Raw genomic sequence first — 7,995 nt, forward strand, 5'->3', positions numbered from 1 at the left:
AATTGATGCGCTTAATAGTACGCGAGTGTGGGGCGCAAAGGGGAGAGAGAGCGGAGGTAATACTTAATGTGATTATTTGGAACATTTTTATTGGTTAAGCGTAAGCCGGATATCGGTCATGATATGAAGAAATGCCAAATGACATGAACAGGTGCATTTATTTACCTTGACTGGGCCAAAGAAATGACGGTCCCTTGCGGTTATTTATAGCTCTCTCCTTTTGGCTGTAAAGAAATTCCAATGTCAGCGAAAAGTGCTAAAAAATGTAAACCCACCTTCCTTCAATGCGAATGAGTGATAGGAGCACCAAGACGAAGTAAAGAAACAAACAAAAAACATGTTGAAAGCGATTTAAATTATTTATAACGAGGCGGTTGTAATTTTTATTGAAAAAACACTTCGATAGCTCTTAAATATTATGTTAAAACATGAATTTCCAATTAAATTAAGGTGTTCCTAGCAATAGACATATATCAATATATTTAGTTGCTTTTTCCTGTACATTTTATAAGCGCAGCTATAGAAAAATCATAGGCTTCACTCGTTTCCCCACTTTAATCAGTAAATACCACAAAATCTGCTACCTGTAAAGGTAACCGATACAAAGGGTTTGCCATTAACCGATTCAACGATCGCCGCTTACAGCTCATATAGTGGGTAAGGGTACAGCAGTAAAGGGCATTATCGTAATGCCGATTAGCATTATGTACTCGCACATAAGCTTTTTTGCAGGGCGTGGGCTGCTGCTCGTGAAAAACCCAAAGCCAACCACTGGAAATGGCCACAACATAATAATAAGTATCAACGCTGCTTGTGTTACCCCGTTGACCTTTTTTGGGGTCCAAAAACCCAACACCAACAATCGGGGAATCAGCAAAGAGTCAGTCGCCATGCGCCCCATCCTTGCGAGCAATGGCAGCTTAAGTCAGTTGGAATCCCAAGGAATTTACGCTAAGACCCGACTCGCATGCAATTTGGGCAAATGTATTACATTCAATTTGAATACTAAGCCGCTTACCAACACTAAAAGTTTGATGTGCACACAATAAACAGGATTTTTGGTTACAATTAGCATGTAAGCTCACCCAGATAGAGCTACGGCATCGGCCTTCCAGCCCTGCCACACTGCACACAAAGGGTTTTTTTTTGTTGCTGAAAAGGTCAAGTCGGGGTTGACTTGGGCACTGACTTTCCCACTTCGATGCTCGGCTAACCAGCACAATTAACACAAAGAGAATTTCAAATATACTCGCAAATATATATGTAAGCACTCGTATATATATATTCGTATATGTAGCTATGTAGATACTTAGAGTTCACGGAGGCGGAAAGGGCGGCGAAAAGAAACGAAACGGATACTTATTTAAAATTTATGTAGCGTAATTACAAGCGATTTAACCCGTTGCCAAAGGGCTCCCGGAACCTTTCGCCTTCTCGTGGGTATCTCCTGCTCTTTTTTTCTGGAGTCGCATCAAATTAAAAAGTGAAAATAAAATAGAAAAAAACTCAGGCATTGGGGCATGAAGTGGATTGTAGGGAACAGCTTTCGAGTTGTGTAGAATTTTTATCGAAAACAATCTCACACGGAGTGACCCTCTGAGGTAGCTTTAATTAGTTGGATGTGGTCGGTCGTTCCCCTGGGCTAAATGGCGATGAAACAGCTTGATATTTAGAGGGTGTAGCAGTGGGAGATAAAATGGGATAATCCAGAGGACCCAATGATTGTCGCTTTTAACTATTTTGCAAGCTAAGCTTTGTTTAACTTAAATTAGCTGAATTTATTCACAAAGAAGTGAACAAACTGTGCCTTACAGGAGCATAATACCTCCACAAGTTGCTAACTATTTAAATAAGAATTTTGAATTAAGATTTGAATAAATTCTTGCATTTGAAATGTATTTCTGAGCCATAATTTCCTCATTTGAGGGAAAGTTTAATTCGACAAATGAAAGACCCAAAGCAGTGGCTGAACGTTCCCATTCATTTGGAAACTCTTTGACCAAGTTACCATTGTGAAACGCACTGTATGCATGCGAGCATAGAGTGCTGTACAAAAGACAAACCAAAGGCAAGTCAATTTAAGGCAATAGAAGCTCTTTAATTACACCTGCGGTCGGAACCAGACTAAATCTGTGTTGCCCCTCGGCCTCAACCAGAGAACTGATTGGTGGTGATGGTGGAGCCAGAGGTGCTGTGCCTCGGGTGTCTGTCTGTCTGTTGTGTATATAATTTAATTAGTGACACCCACGGATGCAGAAGCAGACCGAGTGGAGCCCTGCTAGAACGGTTTGTCTTTGGCCTAATGATTTTCATGTCTTGGCATACTAATTTCACTCAGGTAGCTCCTCGTTTTGCCTTCCCCAGTTACAAGTTCGAAGCACCCACTCCACATCCTTATCGTGGGCTCTGGCTAAGTTATGGTGGCACATTACACCAGCAACATAAAGAAATTACTCACCATTTGATGCTCGAATTTATTGCGTGCGGTTGTCAAGAGAGGAGGGAGTGGGAGTGGACCGTGGACCGTGGCCCGTGTCCCGTGGCCCCCAAACAGAATGACTGCTGTAAGAATTGTTGCTGGTTGGATGGATGGATGGAGGAGGACACTGTGTAGCATAGCCAGATAACGAGATTCAAATCGAATGCTGATTAATGCGTCATGCAAATTGAAACTGAAATGGTATCGTATTACCCCAGGACCGAAATGCTTGTTAATGTTGCCTGTCAAATGGTTGACAATTTGCCACATTTTCTGCCACCTACCATAGAATGTGGTGCGTGGAAGACAATGGAATATGCAAGATGAATGTCCCCCGTGGGGCAGGGACTGGGAAATGAACTGATTTGAGCGACACCTACAGATACTCTGGACAACCTTAACTCGTTTAGGCCATTGGCCCAGCAAAGTCTCGCCCATAAACATTTCAAATTTATTTTCTTAGTAATTCTGAAACACAAAATATCTTTGACATAAAACTCTTAAATGTTTATTATCATCTTGAAGTCCAGCGTTGGGTCCAGCCCTATCTTGTCAATTCCTGAAAGTGCTGCGGCATAAATACTTTTGATTTAATAATTACGCAGCGCATAAATTAATCTGTGAGAGGTCGCGCCCCGACATAAACCAGCCCGTAAGCCGAGAGCCGAGAATTCTCTGGACCGGGTCATGAATAAATTCCTGCGGCCGCCTACAGTTCGCCTTCGGTTATCAGTCACCCGGAGTTGTAGAACCCGTGCGTCCCCAGCCGCAGTCTCAGATTCTTAAACCAAAAAGCTTGTAATCTTAATTATATATTACAAAGTGTTGGGGTCTGTGTGGAGGAGGGGGATTGGGCAGGGAGCCAGGGTTCGTTTTGTCGTGAAAAATAAGCAGGAAATGAATGAATTTTTCAGTGGCATAATCCCGAAATGTGCCAATGTGTTGCCACGCCTCCTCCCCGCCGCGTCGTAACCGCAGCCAACACCACAACGCCCCAGCCTGAAAGCTAAAGACGCACCACCGCCTCTAAGGCTCCCAGCACTTGTCATAAAATATTGTCTGGTTGGGAAAAGAAAAACTTTTTCAATGCCCAGCCCCAAGACGACAAAGAGCTGTACCGCCGCCCCCTATAGCCACCCCCTGCACCACCTCCTGCTGTTCAGCAGCAGCCCCACCACCCCATGCCCTTCTAGTTCCAAGACATTGAAGTGTATAAGAATAAGTGTTGGGATTAGGCGCTTGACTTGAAAATTTTATAAAACAAAATTTTTGCATAAGCTCTGCTGGCGCTGCTGCTCTCGCCAAGAGGTTGTGGGTTTGGCAGGGGGGCGGTGCTTGGGGTTTGGGGTTTGTCGGTTAGGAGAGTTAAGCGCGTTAGCTGTTCAAGGATTTAATGGAAAATCGCGTTGGCGCTCGCCCGCTGAGGAGAGCCAGAGAGAGAGAGAGAGAGAGAGAGAGCAGAGAGCACAGCAGAGAAAGCCACTTGGGATGAAGTTGGTAAAAGAAGGACCAGTAGCAAGTGGAGCTGAATGAACAGAACAGAAGCCACAGGAACACAAGAAGCGTGGCCTGAAGGGCAAATGGAGCCGAGGGAGTCAGCGCCAGCAACGGGGTAAATCACGCATTTAATTCCAAAACATTTAACAGTTTTTTTTTTTTGGCTCTTTCCTGGCTCTTATCTAATATTTTACAAACCATTTATATGATGATTAGCGTTAAGCGTTTTTTGCACAGCAAAATCTGGCAGAGAAACGAGCGGGAAAAGATTCAACAAAATATTTCGAGGAAAATGTAATTTGAAGCATATACAAAAAGTGTAGAAATAGCACAGAGCATAAAAACAGAAGAAAATGTTTTTTGAAAATTAAGGAAATAATCCTATAAATGTTTAATTTTACTAGTTAGTTCTGGTGATGAGTCGGAGGTCTGAAAAGTTCCGCGCTTATGGCAGTAGTACCTTCTAATGGGAATAACTTTCCCTTCCTCTTGCTTGGAAAAGATGAAAAATAATTGCACACTTTTGGAGCAGCAAAAAACGGATGTCACGCCCCGGACCATGGAAATTAAGTGAAAAATTACAAGGCAACAAATAATTATACACTTCTTTCCCCCACTGCACTTGAGGCTGTCCCCGTGTACATACATAGTCAGAGTATATACTATATTTATGTGTATACGTGTATGTATGTGTGGGTGGAGAGGTCAAACAATGGCATTTGTGCCTGCATAATTATGAAATTACTCTGCCACAGCCGAGTGGCGAAACTGTTCTCTCTGTGTGTGCACTTCCTCGGCCATTCCTGCATTCTGTGCTGTTCTTTCCTTCTACTTGTCCTTTCTTTTGTGCTTTGCTTTGTGCAATTTTATATAATTCAAGACGAGATTCGAGGTTATGGCTTAATGTACAGAAATAGGATTTTGCTGAACGACATTGGAGGGAGAATGAAAGTGCTTAAAGTTCTACTGGAACATGGATATGGCAACGCTTATCGCTACTGTATAAATCGGTGCATCGATCGAAGTTTATGCTATCCATACTAACACTTTTTCCCTCACTCTAAAGTTCAGTAGTAAATCTTTGCCAAAACTTTATGCATCTTTAATCTACGCGAAGCAGTTGCCTTTCCTTTTTGGGACAACATTCGAGTCCATTCTGTTGCCTTGCATAGAATTCCGGCGGCTTCACTGTTCGCTTTTAATTCCCCCCGTTTCGCCCCGAACCACTCATTAGTCTTACAAACTATGCACATGCGAGAGAGTTGCCCTGCCATTGTCCTGCCTTAGTTCTCAGCCGCCCCTTCGGGACTGCACACCGTGCAAACTCCCATCGTGATCGCCATGAATGGCCGCCACATCCTGTTGCCAGAGCCCAGACGACGACATTCAAGGACTGCGCTACGCTATGGAAAAATCCCTTTTTATGAATGAGTCGCGGTGCCATTTGCATATTAACGGCTTGTAGCCCTAATATGTGCACACTCCCAGTCCACACCTCTCCACAGTTCGCTCCACAGTTCGCTCCACAGTTCGCTCCACCATCCACCATCCTCCTCCTACACTGCTCTGTGTATTTGCATAATAATTTTATGGTCCGCTGCAGTGGAATGGGACTAGGAAAAGCCAAGACCAAGAGCCATTGTTGCCGGCCAAGGACCCAGGGAACATATAAATGGAAGGACTTGAACCTCTCGTATTCCTCCAAATGGTTCTTGGATGGCACTGGATACTGCTGCACTCTCCAAATTGCCCCAAAACGGAGCAGAGAGTTGTTTATGGTAGTAGGATATTACTTTCGAATGGTTTAGGACATTACATTAGATGGCTAAAGGGTATTACTTGTTATTCTTTTATTAGCAATGAAGTAAGGCATTGAATCCATCCCTCCAAGACTACTTCAAGACCTACTCTAAGTCGTTCGTGTTGGTCATTTTTCTGACAGAATTGTCTTCCTAAAGTGTATCCATCTATCCATGAAAGTAAGGTTGAAATGCCAAAATGTTTAAACCAAAATCAAATGAATACAAACAACCTTTACCATTCCGAATATATTCCAATTTCATGTACTTCAACGGCATACACTTTCCCAAGCTATTCCCCACGGATTGACGACAGGAACCTCATTATATTTGACAATTTTTCCCGACTGCTCGGACATCGTTCTTTCTTCATGCACATCCCCATATATAATCCTGCTAAGAGGAATTGCTGCGAAGGACAATGGATGGACCAAGTCGCGACAGAAGCTGAGTGCGGGAGGCAGCAGCAGCAGCAGCAGCAGCAGCAGCAGCAGGGCCACTGGTACATGCCACAAAAGTGCCGCATCAAGTGACAGACATTTACATAATTATTAGAAACAGTTAAATGTCCACAAATTGTACTTCAGCCCCGGACACGGGGGAGTCATTACTTACTGGGCCATGATGGCTTAAAAGAGGGTGTTGGTAATGGGAATGGGAATGTGAATAGAGGAGGATGTGCCCACGCTATCTGGTAAGCAAATATCTTGGCTGTAATTTAGAAACTCCCAGCAGGCGGATCCGAAAAGGACCTCAGAGACTCAGGGCCAAGCCGCCTGGTCGGTCCTCCTGTTGACGTGCGTGCCTTTGACTATTTAAAATTGTTGCAGGACAAACACTGGCAGGCAGGAAATAAAATAAAATGTAATTTTTATTAGGCTTCGTGGTTTTTATTGTCTGCTTTATCGTTCTTACAAGTTCTTCGCCTTGCGCCTCTCCCTTGTCTTGTCTTGTCTGATATTTGTCTTTGGCATGTTCTGGTCATGCCACAAGTCACAGATACACGCACACACACACACACACAGGCCACAGGACAAGGCCCTTTGTGAAATTTTCGGTTCGGCTTTCGGTTCTATTTTTTTATGACTTTTTTATTGACTTGATTATTATGTTGTTTGTTGTTCTCGGCCCGACGCAAGCCGAAAGTTTCCTTAGGCCTAGGACTAGGACTGGGGGCTGGGAGAAATTAAAAAATAATTTAGAGCCCCTGGTTCAAGGGTTGCCGCATAAATTGTTGGCCTGTGTCTGGCCTGCGCCGCCTGTGTCTGATTGCCCTTGCCTCACAGGAGTAATGCACCTCACACACTTGAGGGTTACGAATTTTTGATACCTTACACGGCAGTGAAAAGTACAGATGGATGTTGGCTTGAATCTTCTCTCAGTATGATTTATTTACAACAATTTTTACACAATTTGTGACTGTCTATACCCATTATTGAGGTTCATCTATGGAGTCCCTACCGCTCCGGAATAAATATACCCCCGGAAAAGTGTACACACCCATCATCTAGCAACTGCCACATCAAATACAAGCCCATATGCTTGTGTACAATATATTGCTGTGTGATTGTTATGACAGCTCAGCTCCTATTTCACCGGACGCGAGAGCAAATCACAAATTTGCCAAAGAGTGTAATTCGAACCTGTGTTGCCCAATAAATTGTCAACTGAAACAGAAAGTAAAAAGAACAAAAAGAAAATGGGAGTTTCAAGTTTTAGTCATTGAATTGAAAATTGTGTCCAAGACACCTTGACAACAGAGGCGTTGACAATTTATGGAATCCATTCCCAAAATGAAAACTTTCGGGGGAAAAACTAATAATGAAAAGTGTATCGAATGTCTATACTTAGGTGGACATACCGAGAAACAGAGATCAACTTATTCGGGATTATCTTTCCAGCTAAGTGGCTTTCCTTAAAGCTAATGTTTAAGTTCCCATTTTGAGAGGCCATTATGCTGACGGCGGTTTAAAAGAACTGCCAGCAGAGCGTCAAGGGCGAAGCGACCCACAAAAATGGAAAGGAAATCAAAACAAACTGAACCCAAAGCCAAAGACAAAGACACAGAGGATGGGGAGAAAGAAGAGAAGAAACCACAAAAGAAGAGCAAGTCTCATAATTAAAAATTAAGCCATTCGCCTATTAGTTTTAACCCTCATTAACTTTAGATAAACTAATCTCCAAAGTAAACCACTCGCATTCAGAAAAGACCCGAACGGA

This window comes from Drosophila guanche, unplaced genomic scaffold (genome assembly GCF_900245975.1).
Source record: "Drosophila guanche unplaced genomic scaffold, DGUA_6, whole genome shotgun sequence".
Taxonomy (NCBI): Eukaryota; Metazoa; Arthropoda; class Insecta; order Diptera; family Drosophilidae; genus Drosophila; species Drosophila guanche.